Source organism: Rhinoraja longicauda, chromosome 14 (genome assembly GCF_053455715.1).
Source record: "Rhinoraja longicauda isolate Sanriku21f chromosome 14, sRhiLon1.1, whole genome shotgun sequence".
In the NCBI taxonomy this organism is placed as follows: domain Eukaryota; kingdom Metazoa; phylum Chordata; class Chondrichthyes; order Rajiformes; family Arhynchobatidae; genus Rhinoraja; species Rhinoraja longicauda.
In genome coordinates this window covers 19,061,430-19,085,438 of record NC_135966.1, presented here as the reverse complement: position 1 = coordinate 19,085,438, position 24,009 = coordinate 19,061,430, and the positions used below count along the sequence as shown (strand labels likewise).

Below are 24,009 nucleotides of genomic sequence, written 5' to 3'. Positions count from 1 at the left end.
GCGATTCAGGGCGGGTGAAGACGCTGCCATTGCATGTCGGGGCGGTCGTGGTTCCCGACATTGAAGCCCCCGCTAGGCGGAGAAAATCCCGCGGCCTATTTCAGGCAGCGCCGGACAGTGAAATTCTGCAGGTGAGAATCTGCAGGTGCCGGTTATTAAAATAAAGACACAATGTGCTGGAGAAACTCAATGGCTTAGGCAGCATCCCCAGAGAACCTAGATAGGTGATGTTTTGGGTTGTGTCCCTTCTTCAGACTGCAGAGAGGATTTGACAGTTGAGGTGCTCTGTTGGTGAGGGATGAAATTCAGTCCCTTGAGAGGGGTGACATCGGGACTGACGATGTAGAGTCACTGTGTATAGAATTGAGGAATTGTAAAGGTAAGAAGACACTAATGGGAGATATCTACAGGCTCTCAAACAGTAGCCTGGATAGTTGCAGCAGAAGTTAAAACTGGCATGTAACAAAGGTAATGCCACTGTGGTTATGGGGGATTTCAATATGCAGGTAGACTGGGAAAATCAGCTTGGTTCTGAACCCCAAGAAAGGGAGTTTGTAGAGTGCCACCAAGATGGATTCTTAGAGCAGCTTATACAGGAGCCTACCAGAGAGAAGGCAAATCTGGATTTAGTGTTGTCTAAGGGAACTCAAGGTAAAGAAACCGCTAGGAGGTAGTGACCATAATATGATAAGTTTTAATCTGCAATTTGAGAGGGAGAAGGTTAAATGAGAAGTGTCAGTGTTGCAGTTGAACAAAGGGGACTATGAAGGCATGAGAGAGGAGCTGGCCAAGGTTGACTGGAAAAGGATCCTAGCAGGAATGACGGTGGAACAGCAATGGCAGGAATTTCTGGGCATAATCCAGAAGATGCAGGATCATTTCATACCAAAGAGGAAGAAAGATTCTATGAGGCAACCATGGCTGACAAGTGAAGTTAGGGATGGAATAAAACTAAAAGAAAAGGTGTCTAACATAGCAAAGAGTAGCAGGGAGCCAGAGGATTGGGAAACGTTCAAAGGACAACAAAAAGTAATTAAAAGGGGCAATAGTGGGTGAAAAGATGAAGTACGAGGGAAAGCTGGCCAAGAATATAAAGAAGGACAGTAAAAGCTTCTTTAGGTATGTTAAGAGAAAATGATTAAAGACAAACGTGGGTCCCTGAAGGCAGAAACAGGTGAAATTATTATGGGGAACAAGGAAATGGCAGAAGAGTTGAACAGGTACTTTGGTTCTGTCTTCACTAAGGAAGACACAAACAATGTCCCATATGTACTAGAAGCCAGAGGAACTAGGGAGGCAGAGGAACTGAAAGAAATTTGCGTTAAGTGATAAATAGTAATGAGTAGACTGATGGGATTGAAGGCTGATAAATCCCCAGGACCTGCTGGTCTGCATCCCAGGGTGCTCAAGGACATGGCTCAAAAAATTGTGGATGCATTGGTGATCATTTTCCAATGTTCTATAGATTCAGGATCAGTTCCTGTGGATTGGAGGGTAGCTAATGTTAGCCCACTTTTTAAGAAAGGAGCGAGAGAGAAAACGGGGAATTATAGACTAGTTAGCCTGACATCGGTGGAGGGGAAGATGCTGGAGTCAATTATTAAAGAAGTAATAATGCCGCACATTTGGATAGCAGTAAAAGGATTGGTCCAGGTCAGCATGGATTTATGAAGGGGAAATCCTGCTTGGCTAATCTTCTGGAATTTTTTGAGGATGTGACAAGTAAAATGGATGAAGGAGAGCCAGTGGATGTAGTGTATCTAGACTTTCAGAAAGCCTTTGATAAGGTCAGACACAGGAGATTAGTGGGCAAAATTAGAGCACATGGTATTGGGGATAGGGCATTGACATGGGTAGAGAATTGGTTGGCAAACTGGAAGCAAAGAGTTGGAATAAACGGGTCCTTTTCAGAATGGCAGGCAGTGGCGAGTGGAGTGCCGCAAGGCTCGGTGCTGGGGCCGCAACTATTTACAATACATATAAATGATTTACATGATGTAATTAAAAGTAGCACTGGCAAATTTGCAGATGACAAAATGCTGGGTGGCAGTGTGAACTGCGAAGAAGATGCTAGGAGGTTGCAGGGTGACTTGGACAGGTTGAGTGAGTGGACAGATGCATGGCAGATGTGAGGTTATCTACTTTGGCGACAAGAACAAAGAGGCAGATTATTATCTCAATGGTGTCAGATTAGGAAAAATGGAAGTGCAACGAGACCTGGGTGGCCTTGTACACCAGTTACTGAAAGTAAACATGCAGGTACAGCAGGCAGTGAAGAAAGCGAATGGCATGTTGGCCTTCTTTCTCTCTTTCCCAATTCTAATGAAGAGGCCTAGACCTGAAACATTGTTTTCTCTTTCTGCAGGTGCTGCCTAACTGATTGGATATTTCTGACATTTTCAGATTTATTTTATATTTCCAGCATCTGCACTTTTTTGAAATATTTTTATTTCTTGTGTTCTTATTGCCCATTTATTTTGTCAACCGATCTGTTCAACAAATACCCCAAACCCTGCTTTGCCATGATTGTTCTAGTGCATTTCCAGGACATCTGTCTTTGCCATGTGTCTAGAATTAAATTTGCTGATAATGACTGATTATCATATTTATGTTTTCAGCCTGTTTCTCTCACTTGAGTTTCCTAATTGCTGCTTTATTTACTTGAAGGAGAATCCAAAAATTAGATTTAAGTGCAGCTCTGGCCTATTGTATTTATGTGTTGCTTTTCTCCTTGCTGACGGTTTAATATCACCCTATAACATTACATTCACAACAAACAGAACTGATATAATATATGTATATATAATAGTGACATTCCGAGGATAATCTTGCCCTCTCTCCTAGTTCTTTGGATATCTTGCCCTTATCCTCGGAATGTCACTATTTATTCTTTGGATATCTTGCCCTCTTTCCTAGTTCTTTGGATATCTTGCCCTTATCCTTGGAATGTCACCAGTTCCTTGGATATCTTGCCCTTATCCTCGGAATGTCACTATTTGTTCTTGCGGTTCTTATCTAGCCGAGCACAGTCGGGTCAGCTATTTCTCATGGTCCTTAGTTTAAATCAATTAACCCTTTTTACTTCTCTCTCACAATATATATATGTATAAGGTTGCTCACATTTTGATAGAATCAACTGTTTTTTTCATAAAGGACAATAGCCTTGGTTTCATGCTCTCTGGCAAGGATACCAATCACATAAAGATAATGGAAGGTGGACACAAAATGCTGAAGTAACTCAGCGGGTCAGGCAGCATCTCTGGAAGAAGTCGAGTCTCTTCTTCAGACTGATGTCGGGGGAAAGTGCGGGACAAAGATAGGATATAGTCGGAGACAGGAAGACTAGTGGGAGAACTGGGAAGGGGGAGGGGATTGAGAGGGAAAGCAGGCACTATCTGAAGTTAAAGATAATCATAAAGATTAAACATCAATATGTAGTTAAAGATTAACATAAAGATAATCTCTTGGTTGGATAAAGTTGACATGACATTAGCTTACAGATTTTGGAGCATCACTCAGAAGGATGGTCCATTTAAATTGAAGTAAATCTCCCAGATTAGTAAACAACATACCTGGATAAATAACATAGCTGAATTAAACAGTGGTTTCACTTGCAAACATTTGCTTATTAGAAAGTGAGAATTTCGATGGTGTAAATAATCATCTTGTAATTCAGCGTAATTATGTTTTATGTAGTATGATTTTTTTTTTCAAAAGAGGTAAAGACATAAATCCTTTTTCCAGAGAATCCAAAAATCAGGACAAAGCTAAAGTCCTGAGGCAACAACACAAACAATCCACAATTGTGACCAGGATTGCATGCTATTATGTGTAGGGAGGAACTGCAGATGCTGGTTTAAACCGAAGACAGACACAAAAAGCTGAAGTAACTCAGAAGGTCAGGCAGCATCTCTGGAGAAAATAATTAGGTGATGTTTTCGGGTTGACACCCTTCTTCAGACTGAGAATCAGGGGCAAGGGGAATGAGAGATATAGATGGTACTTGGGAGAATGGATGATAAGCAAAAAGCACTGATGATCATTTTGAACAGAAGGTTAGTGGAGGATTTTCAGCTGCCCAGCCAGACTCGGGTGCGTCTGTACCAATGGTCGCAGTGGCAGATGCAAGATCAGCATTTCTCTGAGCGAATCCATGCACGGTAAGCAACTGGCCCGGATGTAGTACCCAGCCGTTTCCCCAGGATCAGTGTGTAAGCAGGCAAAGAAAAAAAATAGCCATTTTTCAAAGTAAAAATTAAAGGCACTGAAATAGCATCGGAATCAGTCTGAAAAAGGCTGAGGTAGAGGTATAAGTGGAACCAGTGGCATTAATCTTTAGTGTTTTATTGAGAAGAACTGTGCTAAGGCAAATGTACAAATACAATTTAACATTTTTTTAAAAATAAATAAATAATTAAATTTAAAAAAAACAACAAATGTAGCATACATATTTAGAAAAGGCTAAACAGAACATCATAGCTGAAATTGTCTCGAGATTTGTTATTGCTTGACCCACATTTTATAAAGTAGAATAAAATTAGTGAATAGTTTGAAAGTCAAGGGACAATCAGGTGATAATGATTGTGCATGAAGATAATATGGTGGATATTTATTTGCAAATACAGAAATTGTTTTATATGCAGCAGAATAGAAGACTTCTGATGAAATATAAAGCAAATGCCACGAGCTTGCATTTGTGCAGCACTTTTAATATATGTTACTCCAAGGATAAATGGGCCAAGGAGGTGGAAAGGAAAGCCAAGGACATGACAAAAGTTGAATTGTATTGAGTTCTTGAATGGTTGTCTGGCTACCAGTCAATAATACTTTCAGGAGAGGAATCCTGAAAGTCAGTCGATGCTCTTGAAGGCTGTAGGTCAAAGGTTGGAGAAGAAAAAGAATGAGCACTGGGAAACTTTCATGAGAATAGGTAAAAGAAGCAACATCGGAGTCTGTTTGGAGGGAGGTAATGAATTGAGAGAAGGATACTCACTGTAGTGAAGAAATGGTGAGTGTGTAGATGGTAAAAGCTGTCGAGATGTACTCAATGTTGCGATGAAAAATCACCATACTCTTTTCATGCTTCGTGAAAGAGGATTAAAGTAAAGGATGTTTAAAATAGGTGGTAGTTGTGGAAAAGTTATCTTTTTGTTATTTTGCAAGATATGTTGATGGTTCTGTTTGCGATAAGACAACCTAGCCAAAATATGGAATGAATGCTAATCGGGCCACAAAGGTAATTGAGAATATAAACACCTTACTTAATATTGTTTAGGATTTGAAAAAAACCTTAAGTGCCACATGGAGGAGGTGTTCTGTGCTCAATGATCATAAATGTTCAGATTTGTGAAAACTAATCACTAAAATAAAAAATGACTGTTATTTTCACAAAGATGCTGTTAAATGTTTGATTTTTATTTCTCATGTTCTTCATCAGGGCATTCAAAATACTATTTCCATTCACTGTAGGTTTCTTAGACTTAAACTAAACTGAAACAATGCCTTTGTATGGGAGTCAGTTATGGTTTGAACAGAATCATGCTTAATACTATTATATAGCGGGATATAATATGCAATTATTGTGATATGTTCCATTCAATTTTATTCAGAAAACACTTGACACAGACTTGGCACAATTGTTGCTGGAAGCACTTTGCAAATGCTTTTGCATGAGCAGACTTACATCATACAAATAATTATCTTATTTTGAACAATGTGCCTGATTTTCACATTTTTACTGGCATGATATCAACACAATATTTGGTTACTGTGGTTACTTTATCTGGTGCAATTAAAAATTCAGTTCAAAGACTGTGGTACATTTAGAAATATATTACATTTTGTGTTCAAATGATTATACTTTTACAATTAGATTATAATTTCACAATACATATTCTGCCCACAATCTAAGGTTCTCAGCCATAACATAATTTTATAGAGCTATTAATGCTATCTCACAACTTTCTGTTTTACATAGTGACTTTAATTATAGCATGCCAGTCTTTATAGGATGCAAATGCTGGGGTCTCAAGAGCAACATTGTAATTAAGGCAAAATTTTAGAATATATATCAAAGTTAGGACTGATAAGAATAGGCATCTTTGTCTGACTAAACTCTTTCCCACTAAATAGCTTAGATTCAACAACTTGTTATCTGCTTACAAGACCAACATTTTTCAGTTTTTCCTTATTATTTTTAAGATGTTTACGTGACAGTCATATCTTAACTGTTGTTGAATTATTCAATTATTTTATCCTTTTTTCATAACTAGAAGGCATTGAGAGTATGAAAAGCTATAATATGATCATAAAGGTTTGAATAATGAAAGAACCTTTTAGTTGTGAAGCGAATCATAAATGTACATAAATAGCTTAAGTTTAAATTCAACTCGTCAGTCTATTTTTTTAGACTGCTAATTTAGTGGCATGATATCAACCATGTCAAACCAGATTATATTCTTTTTGACCTTTGCTGCAAAATGTATCAAGGGTTTTATATTTAATAAAGCCAATTCCATTAAAAAGTATTGTACTTTTCTGTAGCAATACCTAGAAAGAAAATATGCTCTACAATGTTGTGTGTGGTGTACTTCAGACCAGCAAATGCAATATCTTTAAGGATTATGCTTGTTTTGTCACTAAAGCCTTTGTGCTTGAGTAAATTGATGCAAAAAAATCGTAGAAAATATATTAAAAATCCTTGTAATCATGGATAAAGATGATCTAAAATGCTGAACTTGCCACATTGTACGAGGTCAGTGGAAGCTTTTTTATTTACAAAGGGCAGGTGAGTTTTCGCACCACCCTATGAGATGGTTCTGCTGCTCACTGGATAATAAATGATAGCTGAACTTAATGACAGAAAAGTTGTGTTTGGCCTCCAATATGCACAATGATCTCCTACATCCATATCTCTGTTGATATGAACTTGTCTTCTCTCTTGCTTTGCCTGCTCCAGTGCATCCACTGTTTCAATAGACAATAGACAATAGGTGCAGGAGTAGGCCATTCGGCCCTTCAAGCCAGCACCGCCATTCAATGTGATCATGGCTGATCATTCTCAATCAGTACCCCGTTCCTGCCTTCTCCCCATACCCCCTGACTCCGCTATCCTTAAGAGCTCTATCTAGGTCTCTCTTGAATGTATTCAGAGAATTGGCCTCCACTGCCCTCTGAGGCAGAGAATTCCACAGATTCACAACTCTCTGACTATAAAAGTTTTTCCTCATCTCTGTTCTAAATGGCCTACCCCTTATTCTTAAACTGTGGCCCCTGGTTCTGGACTCCCCCAACATTGGGAACATGTTTCCTGCCTCTAACATGTCCAACCCCTTAATAATCTTCTTGACCCAGGCTCAAGACTTGGGAATTATCACCAATTTCCTTATCAGCAGGAGGAAAGGTTCCATCTATTCTTGGGTCGAGAAGAAATTATATTTGTCTTTGGCACATTTCCTGAGGTTTTACGAACTTCTCAGCAAAGTATAAAACTATGCATAGTATGCAATTGAATTTCTGCATATAAGTACATATATATATATATATATAGGGTGCTGTCTGTATGGAGTTATCCCCGTGACCTGCGTGGGTTTTCTTCGAGATCTTCGGTTACCTCCCGCACTCCAAAGACGTACAGGTATGTAGGTTAATTGGCTTGGTAAATGTAAAAATTGTCCCTAGTGGGTATAGGATAGTGTTAATGTGCGGGAATCGCTGGTCGGTGCGGAGCCGGTGGGCCGGAAGGGCCTGTTTCCACGCTGTATCTCTAAAACTAAAACTAAAACTAAATTTCTGACCAGTCCTTTGGCTGATATCCACTCTTTCTCTCCAGCCTTAAATTTCAGTGACCTCTCTGCACCATTACTAGTTCATGCTTCCTTGCACAGAATGGCTCAGAATTCTTCAGCAATAAGCCTTCAGTGCTCAGTGTGCGTTGGCACAGTGAATCCATCCTTGCTCTTTGTACATCCCCCAGCTGTGTTCCCAACAGCCTTTCACCCCTTGCGAACACTCTCCCATGCCCTTGCGCATACATCTTTGCGGAATCATATTCTGCATCTGGAAAAGTGTGGTATGTTTCGTCAAGAGCTTGCTGCAAAGGTCAGACTTACAACAGTGACAACTTGCAATGCAGCAGCAGGGAATGCCAGGCTGGCAACAGAATTGTCAATCTCACTGCACTCTTGCACTGGAAAACCCCTCAATACTGTTCTGTGAACCTCATTTGGAAGTGCTGCCCAAACCTTCATTTGCAAGTCAAATCAGTCAAAAGGAAGACAAATGCAATGCTAACATTTATTTTGCATGGACTAGAATATGAAAATAGGGATATCATGCTGAGGCTTTATAAGGCCCTGGTCAGTTTACAGTTTACAGTTTAGGATATTGTCACATGTACCAAGGTACAGTGAAAGGTTTTTGTTGCATGCTACCCAGTCAGCGGAAAGACAATACATGATTACAATTGAGCCATCTACAGTTAAAAGATCCATGAAGACCACATTTGAGGTATTGCGAGCAGTTCTGGGCCCCAGTTCTGAGGAAGGATCTGCTGGCATTTGAGTGGTTTCCAGAGGAGGTTTACAAGAATGATCCCAGGAATGATTGGGTTAACATACGATGAGCGGTTGACATCACTGGCCTTTTACTCGCTGGAGTTTAGAAGGATGAATGGGGACTTCATTGAATGAATGAATAAGTTTATTGGCCAAGTATGTGCATATACAAGGAATGTGCCTTGGTGCTCCGCTCACAAACATACAGTTAACAATTAAGAATAAAGCATAAACACATCAAAACAATAAGGATACAACATTATCCTTATTAACATACAAACATACCGAATAGTGAAAGGCCTGGATAGAGTGAATGTGGAGAGGATGTTTCCACTAGTGGGGGAATCTAGGACTAGAGGCCATAGCCTAAAAATGAAAGGACATACCTTTAGAAAGTCGATGAGGAGGAATTACTTTAGTCAGAGGGTGGTGAATCTGGGGAATTCACAGCCACAGACAGCTGTGGAGGCCATCAATGGATATTTTTAAGGCAGTGATTGACAGATTCTTGATTAGTAAGGCTGTCAGGGGTTATGGGGAGAAGACAGGCGAATGGGGTTGAGAGTGAAAGATAAATCAGCCATGATTGAATGGTGTGGACCCGATGGGCCAAATGGCCTAATTCTGTTCCTATAACTTATGAACTTATGAAGCATTGAAGTCCTCAGTCTCGAAGTGAATTTCACATTAAGCAAGTGAGACGTAATATTATATTATTGCCAAGAAAACAGCATGAAGTAATTCCTAGACTGTGGAATGAATTAGTTAAATTATACAGAGAAATAAAAGAGAGAAAAGTTATGGACTAAAGGAGGGACAGAAAAAGAAAGATCTAGGAAAAAAAATAAAGGAAAAGAAAATACATGATATAAAAATTCTCTAGCAACATTTTACATCTACTTGAGTTTCAATATATTTTCTGGGTTACAAGGTGGAGTGGCATGTCAGGATCATAAATCATATCATTAAAAATGTCATTAAAGATGAAATACCAGCTCTAAATGACTTTAGTGAAATTAGTTTACATTTAAGGTCGAATTCAGCAATTTCCTAACACCCAATGAATGCCAATGTGAAGACTGAGAACTCCCTATTCACAAGAAAATGAGGATGAAAATCACCAATCACGGGTGTCAGTGGTTACGGGGAGAAGGCAGGAGAATGGAGTTAGGAGGGAGAGAGAGATCAGCCATGATTGAATGGCGGAATGGACTTGATGGGCCGAATGGCCTAATTCTGCTCCTATTTATGACCTTATGATCTATCATTTGATTGTGATTTCCCGTCTACAGCACTTATTTTCTCAACAGGCTTTTTACACTGGAGTTAAAACATAAATTTTGGAACAATTTTGCATATTGTCATTATGTATTATATTTTTTGATAAAAGATTTATATTTTCATTTCATAAGTGATAACAAGCAGCTGATTTTAAACAATACACTTGGTAAACAATTTGATTAATATTGGGCCTATGCTCACTGGAGTTCAGAAGGATGAGGAGGGAACTCATCGAAACCTACCGAATAGTGAAAGGCCTGGATAGAGTCAATGTGGAGAGGATGTTTCCACTAATGTGAGAGTCTAGGACCAGAGTCCGTTGCTTCAGAATACAAGGACGTACCTTTAGAAAGGAGATGAGGAGGAATTTCTTTAGTCAGAGGGTGGTGAACCTGTGGAATTAATTGCCACAGACGCTGTGGAGGCCATGTCAATGGATATTTTTTAAGTTGGAGATTGACAGATTCTTGCTGAGGATGTCAGAGGTTATGGGAAGGCAGGAGAATGGGGTTGAGAGGAAAAGATTGATCAGCCATGATTGAATGTCGGAGTAGACGTTTGAGTAGACTTTTCAAAAAATCCGGTGGACATTGTTTAGTAAGAAGCAACTGATCATTATTTTGAAGATCGATGGGAATATTCAGAGCCTTTCAATAAAGCAGCAATAATTTGATGATTTTAGTTCTTCACTTTATTAAGCAAAATATTTTCCTTGTACAATTTCCATTTGCCTTTCTTATAGTTTAATGGAATTGTATGGGATTTATAGAACAAAAATATGACATTCTGCCCAACAAATCTTTATACTGGCCTTTATTCTCCTCCCTTGTTCATCTTTGGTTATCTGACTATGAGGATATCCCTGGTATCACAAAATGTAACTTAGCAGGTCAGGCAGCATCTAGGAGAGAGGTGACGTTTCGGGTCGAGACCCTTCTTCAGACATTTTGTGATACCTTCGATTTGTACCAGCTTCTGCAGTTATTTTCCTACATGAGGATATCCCTTCAACCCTATCCTGGAGTTTAACTTCTGATTAAATGCACCAATGCTATTTGCTTTAAACTTTGCTTGTGACAGTAAGTTCTCTCCACTTTAAATACACTGTTTGGTTTCTTGGTGATTATTTTGTATGTTCTCCAGTTTAATGTTCTCCAGTTTTGTTTATCTCCACATGAAGATTATAATTCATCCTTGATCACCTGTTTGTATTGTATGAGATAGATAGATGCATTTTTTTCCTGAAAACTAGGTTCATCAAGATTAATGGTACAGCCTACTCAAAGTTGCAGTACAATCTGCAGATGCTACAGTACAGTATATTTCATGCATGTGACAGAGGATGAGCTTTACCTCATTATTTTTGTGACCACTCTATCAAAGCCTTTCAATTGCAAAGAAATCTCTGCATTCTCTTTCAAAGGGAACAAAGATCTCTCTACTCAAATGTTCCTATAACGTAATGTCAAATGCTGGTATTGAATTCATTAAAAAAAATATTTTGGAGTTTCCTCAGATGTATTATGTTTGTCGAACCTGCTAACAGTAATATTGTGCAATCTGATTAAAGTTTAAGAACAGTTAAGTGAAACGTTTAGTTTTCAACTCAACCCTTCAGTACAAAACCCCAAGGTGTGGTTTGGTTTTGTCTTGGCCTTATTTTCCTGTAATTCACATATAATTGGCAAATCTGCACACCCAAAACCTTTTGCATCTCTGCCTATTTTAGATTAATTTCCAAAGTTATTGTACATGATGTGTCTTTCCTCCTCATGTTTACAGGTATGTCTAGCCAAAGTGTTTGTACATATTACTCCAAACTCATATAAATCTATTGAAGCTGAAGTAAAATTCTGTTTGCCTTTAAGGAATGAGATTTTATCCTGCATTAAACTTGTAACTGCATGCTGTTTGAGGAAGCCCAGCTTAATGCCAGGACTTTACACAATTTTATTTCAAAAACGATGAGAAAAAAATTGAGCGAGGAAAAATGTTAAAATTTATTATTTTAAAAGAGAGAAATTAAATAATCGAGAACACTTCCAGATGATTAAAAACAGCAAACACCACGGGTAAAATATAAATCTATTATTTCTTCCGCAGCCTTAAGTTCCTCATTTAAATGAACAGACATGCGGAGAAATCCTCGGTTCCAACTTGGCACAAGATCCATGTGCCGATTCCCCCAGTGAAAAAGCTAGTTAGTTCTACAAATTCATGTTTTACAGCTGGACTCTTTAGAGGGCAAGAGATAACTGTGTTGGATATACATGCACTGAACTTGATGACTGCTTATGGACCATTATATCTCAAAAATGATGTCTACTGCTGTTTTTTTAAATCAGTGAAAATGCAAAAAACAAAAACAATTCCTGCACCTGTTACTTTGATGGATTGCAATGTGCAGGGATTGTGATTTATTCTTCTTTCAGTAAAACATGGAATTATTAGAGGAACAGGAGTAATCTACTTATGCCATTTCCATAATTCAATAGCATAGAAACAAGGATCTGCAGATGCTTGTTTGTAAAGAAGGACACAAAGTGCTGGAGGACACATGTTCTCCAGGGATGCTGCCTGGCCCGCTGAGTTACTCCAACACTTGGTATACTTCTAAGAGGATAGCTTCGACAGTTTAGACTTACCTGGCAGCAAAGGAATGGATCCTGTGCAGAGCAACCCCCACGTGGGTGAAAAGTGGTAGCAGTCCTACCACTTTACCACATTAATTAAGGTTATTAATGTGAAATGTATTTTCCTCTCTCCACACCCATTGCCTGACCTGCTGGGTGCATTTCCTGTTTTTAATTCCAGACCTCTACAATTGACAGCATATTCCATCTGTCCCATCTTGTTCTTGTGAGAGTGGAGAAGTACAACTATACTTTCCATGACAGTTGCATATGTGAGCATTACAAACATTGTTTGGCAGTTATTCTGTATTCATGCCATTCTTTGAATGAAGAATATGTGTCATCCCCTGTATTCTGCCAGCAGAACCCATGCTCCAGCTGCTATAAGACATAAATTACAGATTTATAACCACTGCTTCGAAAATACCTCACCTTATGAAAGGTGACATCTTGTACAACAGGCAGCAAGGAGAACTTCAGTCATATCAAATGCAAGTGACAAAATATTCCGATGAAGGGATTGAATTTAAAGGGAACGCACATCTGAGCCAGTACTGCTTCAAGCTGAGGGGAATGTAATATTCATAACTACATGACTGGAAATCTTCAGGGATCGCACGTTAGTCCACTCCATCCACCCTCATATCATTGCTTGCCTCCATCAGTGTAGTGGTCCATCTGTTGTAGAATCTCTCATCCCTGCTTTTGTCAACTCCAGACTCAATGGTGTCAATATTCCTCTGGATAAGCTCCCAATTGTTCACATAGTGTCAACTTCAGTGCCTCCAAGCTGTGCTGTCTGTATCCAAAGCTGCATTAATTTGGTGCGTCCTTTCCTTGCTGACCTACACTGGAGGCTCTGGGAGCCAGTCTCTTGCTATCAAAATTATTTAAATTTGTTGATGCCCTTTCCTGTCCTATAAACTTTTTCCCTTAGGCCCAAACAAAAAGTTCTCTCTGGTGATGTATTTTGACTGGGAGGAATTTCATTCATTATTAATTTTTCTTTGTCCTCTCCCGCATTTGAAGCCACGTGAAATGTAATCAGAGCTGCACTGCATAAATTAATGAAGGATTTCAGAAGCACTCCTGTAATTTCATAATAATTTTAAAGGTGACCCTGGATCTTGGATTCTTCCTTGGTGTCACCACTAGTTCTGAGATGGGTTACACATATCATCTCCTAAAATAATAGTTTCTTCCAATTTAATATATGTATTAGAAGAAAACCAAAATTCCTCCAAGTTCTACAATAACCTTCTCATTCCCCTACATTTTCTTCTTAGATTTAGCCAACTTGAGCAACGTTTGGAACCACTGCAGTCTTTATCATGAAGATACTCTCATCATGTTGTTGGGTAAGGTTTTAGAACTTTGATGAAAGAACAATGAAATGTTTCTCAATCAAAATGTGATGTACTGTAGTATATACATGTTCTGCTCTCATTCTTCTTATGGTAGATATTGTAGAAATTATGGCAATTTGCTGCCACACATTTTTAATCTGTAGTGATCACATGCTATTCAATCTCATGCAAAAACAGAAAATACAGAAAATATTCTGCAGGTCAGGCTACATCTGTGGGAAGAGAAGCAGAATCAATGTTACAGGTCGGCGAACTTTTATTGGAATTGAAGAGGAGTCAAGGGATGCCTTTAAAGCTGTGTATATTGAATAAAGTTAGAAGTGTAATGATAGCCAGCAATAGATAGGTTAAACTGCTAAGTGCAGAGTAGTATTTGCATCTGTATGAGCTCCGTTTTCTTTCACCTTTTATTTTGATAATTGCTAATATGGTCTCAGGGATTGTTATGAGAAGTGGTTTATTGTGTAGTCTTGGGGTATACAGGGGACTTCATGAGACTCTTTGGACTTCTCGTTGTACCATGATCTGGAACTGTACCAAGAACAAATTATTCCAGGCCAGTTGGAGTTGGAGTGGACTCCCCAACGGGCAGAAACACATGAGTGTTGTTGTTATCAGCTGTTGCCTGTATCAGTTGAGTTCCTGATGGGCAGACGAGAATGAGACTTGCGGCTTTATTAATCCTTTATTAATGCTTTACTAATCCTATTGCCGTATTTCATAAAATTTAATAAACATAGTTTCTTTGTAACCTTACAGTGTTTTTTCTCCATCGCTGATCAGAATCCTCAAAAATTGCTTGTTCATTACTCGTAGCAGGGAGGGTGGGGTGGTAAGGTGAAACTAGATGGCCATGAGGATAATCTGGAAACAGGTTATAAAAATTGTGTAGGAAGGAACTGCAGATACTGGTTTAAAGCGAAGATAGACACAAATGCTGCAGCAACTCGATGGGACAGGCAGCATCTCTGGGGAGAAGGAATAGATGATGTTTCGGGTCCAGACCATTCTTCAGAAAAAAATGGTCAATGAATGAATGGGATAAGAAAATAACTGCAGATGCTGGTACAAATTGAAGGTATTTATTCACAAAATGCTGGACTTTCCAGGTGAGACAAAGGTTCACCTGCACCTCCTCCAACCTCATCTATTGCATCCGCTGCTCCAGATGTCAACTTATTTACATCGGCGAAACCAAGCGCAGGCTCGGCGATCGCTTGGCTCAACACCTGCGCTCGGTCCGCGTTGGCCAAACTGATCTCCCGGTGGCCGAGCACTTCAACTCCCCCTCCCATTCCCAGTCTGACCTTTCTGTCATGGGCCTCCTCCAATGCCATAGCGAGGCCCACCGGAAATTGGAGGAACAGCACCTCATATTTTGCCTGGGCAGCTTGCAGCCCAGTGGTATGAACATCGACTTCTCCAACTTTAGATATTTCCTCTGTCCCTCTCTTCCCCTCCTCCTTCCCAGATCTCCCTCTATCTTCCTGTCTCCACCTATATCCTTCCTTTGTCCCGCCCCCCTGACATCAGTCTGAAGAAGGGTCTCGACCCGAAACGTCACCCATTCCTTCTCTCCCGAGATGCTGCCTGACCTGCTGAGTTACTCCAGCATTTTTTGAATAAATAATGAATGAATGGGAGTGAGAACATCGCCCAAAAGAACAAAGTCCAAATAATAAATGCAGAGCAGGAGGCCTTGCCCAACAATTCTGGCTGAGTCTCTCCTATCTTCCCAGACAGAAAAAAAAAGAAAAATGTAAAAGTAAAAAAACAATATGAGCTAATATCACAGGTGGATAACAGATTCACACTGAGAAATCATATTATTTGAAATTGTAGAATTGAATATTATATTCAGAAGGTTGCAATGTGTCCAGACAGAATCCAGACAGGCGATGTTCTTCAAGCTTGCATGGAGCGTCACCGTGTCAGTACAGGAAGCCACACACTAATAGATCAGAGTGGAAGTGGGATGAGGAATTAAAACAACAGGCAATGGGAAGCTGAGGGTCGCACCTGAGGACTGAATATAGGTGTCCCGCAAAGCAATCTCCCAATCGGCATTTAACATCTCCACCGTGTAGGAAGGAACTGCAGATGCTGGTTTAAATAGATACAAAATGCTGGAGTAACACAGCGGGGCAGGCAGCATCTCTGGAGAGAAGGAATGGGTGACGTTTTGGGTGGAGACCCTTCTTCTGACTGAATATCTCCAATGCAGAAGAGACCACCTTGTGGACACTAAATGCAGTCCACTACATTGAATGAAGTGCAAGTGAATCGGTGTTCCACCTGGAATAACCTTTGGGTACATGGATGGTGGGAAAGACAGAGGTGAAAGGACGAGTGTTACAGCACTTGCGGTTGCAAGGGAAAGTGCCGTATCCGATCTCATTCATGTGCAAGGAAGGAAAATGTATGGGTGCTAGGAGATAAATCACTTGATAGTTATGTGGCTTTATCAGTTATGTTTCTGGATGATGACAATTCCCAGAGCGTTGCTTGTGAGGGACCTAGTGATAGTTGTGCTGCTGAACATCAGGCAATGGTGGTGTCCTTGGGAAAGTGTGTGAGCTGTTATCTTGCACTGCTGTTGGTCCCTCTTGTGAAGGTACTCTTACTGTGCTGCTGAGGAAAACCATCAGGATTATGATCCATTGACCATAATGAAGCATCAATGACCCGGCAAGGCCACCAGCATAATCAAGGACGAGTCCCATCATTGCCACTGGGCAATCTTGGATTGTTTTCTCTGGAATGTCAGAGGTTCAGGGAGACCTGGTAGAAGTATATACAATTAGTGTAGACAGTCAGAACCCTGTTCAAAAATCCAAACAATGAATGGCCATTTATTGTTGGCCCGACACATCTTTAAATATTAAGAATTATGTTTGTTGGCACGTATTAAAGATTTAATATGCTTTTGCTCAACCACATTTCTCACTCCTTACAAGAAAACATGACATTTCTACATGTACTAGTAGTCAGTCAAGATATCGTCAAGTGCCAGCTTATGATTGCAGTTCAGCTACTTATATCACAGCCTTCTCTGACCCAATATGTTTGGAGAGGCTTAAGTTCTTAAAGGACCACTCACTGGTGATCAGGAGAAGGGACCTTGAAAGTTCTTCCCCCTGCTTACCTCTGTATCCTGCCATCTCTGGTCTATTAATGTAGCTTGATGCAACATACAAATTGGATTCTAAATGCCTCAAATATTTCCTTCTTATCGCTATAAATAGATTCAATCCTTCAGCAGCACTTGCAAACCTCCATCCAAAACAACACTTAACGCAAGCAATTAAAAACGGAGAATTAATTATTTGCTTCTCTCATCTGCACTAAATGCGTTGAAAGGAATGGCAGATGCTGGTTTATACCGAAGGTAGACACGGAAGTGGTGGAGTAACTCAACAGGTCAGGCAGCATCTCTGGAGTAAAAGGATGGGTGACGTTTCAGGTCTGAAGAAGGGTCCTGACCTGAAACATCACCCATCCTTTTTCTCCAGCGATTCTACCTGACCTGTTGAGTTACTCCAGCAATTTGTGTCTGTCATCTGCATTACATTGGTACCCTAAAGTAGTTGAGGAACTGAAACCAGTTTGATGCATGGTTAGGTTGGGGACGCTGGGCCAAGCATCATTCCTGCTTCTCCTGGCTTGTAGATGTTATGATTTTTTTTGCTGTGATGTGCGAGTAAGTGCAGCAAGTGAGCACTGACATATTGGCTAAGGTATGCATCAGGCTTTCCCTGGTGCTGCCCGAAACAAATGAAGATTATGGATTCTGCATTTAGCATTAGAATGTATTTGGGAAATTGGTGTCAATGAGAGACAAACAATCTGCTGGAGGAACTCAGTTGGTAAAACTGTATCTCTGGGAGGGAAAAGGAATTGCTGACATTTGGGGTCAAAAACCTGCCTCAGGACATCTCGCTTCTTCAAAAACGTCTCAATCCTCAGTACTTGCCATCACCGCCATCTTGTCCCGACTGTCTTCCAGCTCTGTTTCCAGGCCTCTCAGTTCATCCCAAGCCAGAATCTCAGTATGTGTAATCAGTTTATCACTTGTCCCTATGGTTTTCCTTCTACGTCCTACGATAAGGGTGACACAGTGGCAGAGTGGTAGAGCTGCTGCCTCACAGAGACCAGGGTTTGATCCAGACTATGGGTGCTGACTGTGTGGAGTTTGTACCTACTCCCTGCGACCATGTGGGCTTCTCTGGGTGATCCAGTTTCCTCCCACGTTCCAAAGACATGTGGATTTGGAGGTTAATTGGCTTAGACAATAGACATTAGACAATATTGTAGGAGTAGGCCATTCGGCCCTTTGAGCCAGCACCACCATTCATGCGATCATGGATGATCATTCTCAATCAGTACCCCGTTCCTGCCTTCTCCCCATACCCCCTGACTCCGCCATCCTTAAGAGCTCTATCTAGCTCTCTCTTGAATGCATTCAGAGAATTGGCCTCCACAGCCTTCTGAGGCAGAGAATTCCACAGATTTACAACTCTCTGACTGAAAAGGTTTTTCCTCATCTCCGTTCTAAATGGCCTACCCCTTATTCTTAAACTGTGGCTTCTGTAAATTGCCCCTATCATGTAGGATGCGGAAGTGGGATAACATAAAATTAGTGTACCGGTGATTGATGGTCGGCATTGATGGGCCAAAGGGCCTGTTTCCACATTGTATCTCTTAACTAAACTAAAATGAGGAAAATCTGATCTAATTTTGTAGCTGTGTAGATTCATTGAATCATAGTCATATCGCGTGGAAACAGGTCCTTCGGCCCAACTTGCCCACGCTGCCCAACATGTTCCATCTGCACTGGTCCCACCTGCCTGCATTTGGCCCATACCCCTCTAAACCTATCCCATCCATGTACTTGTCTAAATGTTTCTTAAATGTTCTGATAGTACCTGCAAATTATCCCATGAAAAATTTTCATACAATTATTAAAATTAAGAATCTGGCTGGAGATCAATTGTTGAATTTTATTGTTTGGGGGGGGTGGTTGGGGGGGGGGGGGGTGGCAAGTGGGGAGGCACCAGGAAGCAACAGTTTAAGAAAAGGAAGCAAGGCTGGATAATGTAGCAACTGGACAATGTCTCATCATTCTATAAGAATGTGGCTCATCCTTTGTCTGAAGCTTCTGCTACCTCCCTTTTCACAATCCGTAATTTATTTTGATTCAAAAACCTATCTGTCTCAGGCTTAAACATTCTTGAATTAACTCTGAGGTTGAGAATTTCAAAGATTTACGATCTATTGCATGTAGAAGGTTCTCCTCTCAATTTCCAATGGACAATCCCTTCATTGTTCTCCATTTCTAGATTCTACGGATAATGGAAACAATCTCTCCACATTTACTCCGTCACAGTCTAATTGCCTCAATGAGGGAGGGAATAATGCTGTGATGAGCTTTGAACAGAATAAGGAAATAACATGACAACAATTGAAGATGCAGGGAAGATGAAGCTGAAAAGGCCAAAGAGGCTTTGTAACATGAAGATGTTCCAGACCTGGTTCACTTACCTTATTATAACAGAGAACAGTGTAGCAAGATAATGCATTACAGCAAACAGGTAGTTATACCCTATATCAGCTGATGTAGAATCATAAGATCATAAGATTAAAAATGATAGGAGCTGAATTAGGCCATTTGACCCATCAAGTCTACTCCACCATTCAATCATGGCTGATCTATCTCTCCCTCCTAACTACATTCTCCTGCCTTCTCCTCACAACCTCTGACACCTGTACTAATCAGCATGTGAAGGAGTCAAGCACCAGGACAAAATGAAGCATAATAAAGACTACAGGCCTTTTGACCTAGGCTTCTAAAGATGATCTAAGTAAGGGGCAGCACAGTGGCACAGTGATAGAGTGGCTGCCTTACAGCGTCAGAGACCCAGGTTCGGTCCTGGCTACAGGTGCTGTTTGTACAGAGTTTATACATTCTCCCTGTGACCACATGGGTTTCCTTCAGGTGCACCGGTTTCCTTTTACATTCCAAAGATGTCCAGGTTTGTAGGTTAATTGGCGTCAGTAAAAATTGTGAATTGTCCCTAGTGTGTAAGATTGTGGTAGTGTACAGGGATTGCTGGTTGGTGTGGACTCGGTAGGCCGAAGGGCCTGTTGCCACACTGTATCTCTTAAAGTCTAAAGTCTAAAAAAGTCTAAAGTCAGTTAGTTTACTCTTCATGCAGCCATTATACAAGTGACGGAAGCATTTCAGCAAGGAGATGGCAATAGATTGTTTTCCGAGTGAAGGAACTGATGAGGGGAACACTCTCATGTATCTCCACGTTGCCTGAATTTTCCAGGGGCAAGGTCGCATTCATTATGAGCATGTTGCCCTGTGCCTTCCCCAACAGGGAGCATGTATTGTACGACACGAAAGGCAAACAGAGTCCTCAGCTTCTTTCACCACAGGGCCTCCATCAGCGATTTTAAAGTACATCTTGCAACAATAACTGAAGGAAGCAGAATATTCTGATGTGCCATATTTTCCAACAAATGTTAAACGCGTCAAAAAATATTTAATCAGTTTTGTTGGATAATTTAAAATAAAACCTGATGGAAAGGTCTAATTGTACAAAGTGAAGAGAAATTATTTCCTAACATTCAATATTCTTTGAATGATGCCTCATCTGGACTGTTCAGTCATGTACAAAGTGTAGCCATCAGTTTCCAATGCCTTTTTCTTGACATTCTCCACTTTAAGCAGTGCTTTAAGTATTCTGGTGCAAATTGATTTAATAATTATTGTAATGGTGCTGTGATAGAGTGGTTCATTTTGTTTTCTTTTATATCCAAGCAGTCAAAAGGGGAATCAATTTTATGAAAATAAATTGAACACATTGAAATCTATTAATAACTAGTACGATCATCTTGAGGTCAAATCCCTACTCCTAATGACAAGAGCTTAGTTAATCACACCTCACCTCTCACTCTGACAGCAAATAATTGTCTTAATGGGTATATCGGTAACTAACATAACATTATCCATACCTTTGGTAGATGTTGCGAAATGCGAACGTGTGATTAAATAATGCCAGGATTCTGTCTGTGGAATAAGAAAATAACTGCAGATGCTGGTACAAATCGATTTATTCACAAAATGCTGGAGTAACTCAGCAGGTCAGGCAGCATCTCGGGAGAGAAGGAAAGGGTGATGTTTCGGGTCGAGACCCTTCTTCAGACTGTGGACTTTAGCTCTGCTTTTAACACCATTGTACCAGAGCGACTGCACTCCAAACTCTCCCAGCTGACTGTGCCTGAACCCCACCGACAGTGGATCATCAACTTCCTGACGGACAGGAAGCAGCATGTGAGGCTGGGAAAGCACATCTCGGACCGGCACGGTAGCGCAGCGGTAGAGTTGCTGCTTTACAGCGAATGCAGCGCCAGAGACTCAGGTTCGATCAATAGACAATAGACAATAGACAATAGGTGCAGGAGTAGGCCATTCAGCCCTTCGAGCCAGCACCGCCATTCAATGCGATCATGGCTGATCACTCTCAATCAGTACCCCGTTCCTGCCTTCTCCCCATACCCCCTCACTCCGCAATCCTTAAGAGCTCTATCCAGCTCTCTCTTGAAAGCATCCAACGAACTGGCCTCCACTGCCTTCTGAGGCAGAGAATTCCACACCTTCACCACTCTCTGACTGAAAAAGTTCTTCCTCATCTCCGTTCTAAATGGCCTACCCCTTATTCTTAAACTGTGGCCCCTTGTTCTGGACTCCCCCAACATTGGGAACATGTTTCCTGCCTCTAATGTGTCCAATCCCCTAATTATCTTATATGTTTCAATAAGATCCCCCCTCATCCTTCTAAATTCCAGTGTATACAAGCCCAATCGCTCCAGCCTTTCAACATACGACAGTCCCGCCATTCCGGGAATTAACCTAGTGAACCTATGCTGCACGCCCTCCATAGCAAGAATATCCTTCCTCAAATTTGGAGACCAAAACTGCACACAGTACTCCAGGTGCGGTCTCACCAGGGCCCGGTACAACTGTAGAAGGACCTCTTTGCTCCTATACTCAACTCCTCTTGTTATGAAGGCCAACATTCCATTGGCTTTCTTCACTGCCTGCTGTACCTGCATGCTTCCTTTCATTGACTGATGCACTAGGACACTCAGATCTCGTTGAACTCCCCCTCCTCCTAACTTGACACCATTCAGATAATAATCTGCCTTTCTATTCTTACTTCCAAAGTGAATAACCTCACACTTATCTACATTAAACTGCATCTGCCATGTATCCGCCCACTCACACAACCTGTCCAAGTCACCCTGCAGCCTTATTGCATCTTCCTCACAATTCACACTACCCCCCAGCTTAGTATCATCTGCAAATTTGCTAATGGTACTTTTAATCCCTTCGTCTAAGTCATTAATGTATATCGTAAATAGCTGGGGTCCCAGCACCGAACCTTGCGGTACCCCACTGGTCACTGCCTGCCATTCCGAAAGGGCCCCATTTATCCCCACTCTTTGCTTTCTGTCTGTCAACCAATTTTCTATCCATGTCAGTACCCTATCCCCAATACCATGTGCCCTAATTTTGCCCACTAATCTCCTATGTGGGACCTTGTCGAAGGCTTTCTGAAAGTTGAGGTACACCACATCCACTGACTCTCCCTTGTCAATTTTCCTAGTTACATCCTCAAAAAATTCCAGTGGATTTGTCAAGCATGATTTCCCCTTCGTAAATCCATGCTGACTCGGAATGATCCCGTTACTGCTATCCAAATGCTCAGCAATTTCGTCTTTTATAATTGACTCCAGCATCTTCCCCACCACTGATGTCAGACTAACTGGTCTATAATTACCCGTTTTCTCTCTCCCTCCTTTCTTAAAAAGTGGGATAACATTTGCTATCCTCCAATCCACAGGAACTGATCCTGAATCTATAGAACATTGAAAAATGATCTCCAATGCTTCCACTATTTCTAGAGCCACCTCCTTAAATACCCTGGGATGCAGACCATCAGGCCCTGGGGATTTATCAGCCTTCAGTCCCATCAGTCTACCCAAAACCATTTCCTGCCTAATGTGGATTTCCTTCAGTTCCTCCATCACCCTAGGTTCTCCGGCCACTAGAACATTTGGGAGATTGTGTGTATCTTCCTCAGTGAAGACAGATCCAAAGTAACGGTTTAACTCGTCTGCCATTTCTTTGTTCCCCATAATAAATTCCCCTGTTTCTGTCTTCAAGGGACCCACATTTGCCTTGACTATTTTTTACCTCTTCACGTACCTAAAAAAACTTTTGCTATCCTCCTTTATATTATTGGCTAGTTTACCCTCGTACCTCATCTTTTCTCCCCGTATTGCCTTTTTAGTTAACTTTTGTTGCTCTTTAAAAGAGTCCCAATCCTCTGCCTTCCCACTCTTCTTTGCTATGTTATACTTCCTCTCCTTAATTTTTATGCTGTCCCTGACTTCCCTTGTCAGCCACAGGTGTCTCTTACTCCCCTTAGAGTCTTTCCACCTCTTTGGAATAAATTGATCCTGCAACCTCTGCATTATTCCCAGGAATACCTGCCATTGCTGTTCTACCGTCTTCCCTGCTAGGGCCTCCTTCCAGTCAATTTTGGCCAGCTCCCGCCTCATGCCTCTGTAATCCCCTTTGTTATACTGTAATACCGACACTTCCGATTTTCCCTTCTGCCTTTCCATTTGCAGAGTAAAACTTATCATGTTGTGATCACTGCCTCCTAATGGCTCTTTTACCTCTAGTCCCCTTTTCAGATCAGGATCATTACACAACACTAAATCCAGAATTGCCTTCTCCCTGGTAGGCTCCAGTACAAGCTGTTCTAAGAATCCATCTCGAAGGCACTCTACAAACTCTCTTTCCTGGGGTCCATTTCCAACCTGATTTTCCCAGTCTACCTGCATGTTGAAATCTCCCATAACCACCGTAGCATTACATTTTTGACACGCCAATTTTATCTCCTGATTCAACTTGCACCCTATGTCGAGGCTACTGTTTGGGGGCCTATAGATAACTCCCATTAGGGTCTTTTTACCCTTACAATTTCTCATTTCTATCCATACTGATTCAACATCTCCTGATTCTATGTCACCCCTTGCAAGGGAATGAATATCATTCCTTACCATCAGAGCAACCCCACCCCCTCTGCCCACCTG

The 24,009-nt window shown here is 40.9% G+C and overlaps 1 long non-coding RNA gene across 1 annotated transcript in view; it reads left to right on the top strand.

The window, feature by feature from the left end:
• Positions 1 to 24,009, top strand: part of LOC144599841 (uncharacterized) — a 120,991-nt gene that overhangs the window by 87,861 nt on the left and 9,121 nt on the right. Inside the window, exon 2 of the long non-coding RNA XR_013548045.1 lies at positions 13,756 to 13,827. This is a non-coding gene — a long non-coding RNA (uncharacterized LOC144599841). The remainder of the gene's footprint in view (positions 1 to 13,755; positions 13,828 to 24,009) is intronic.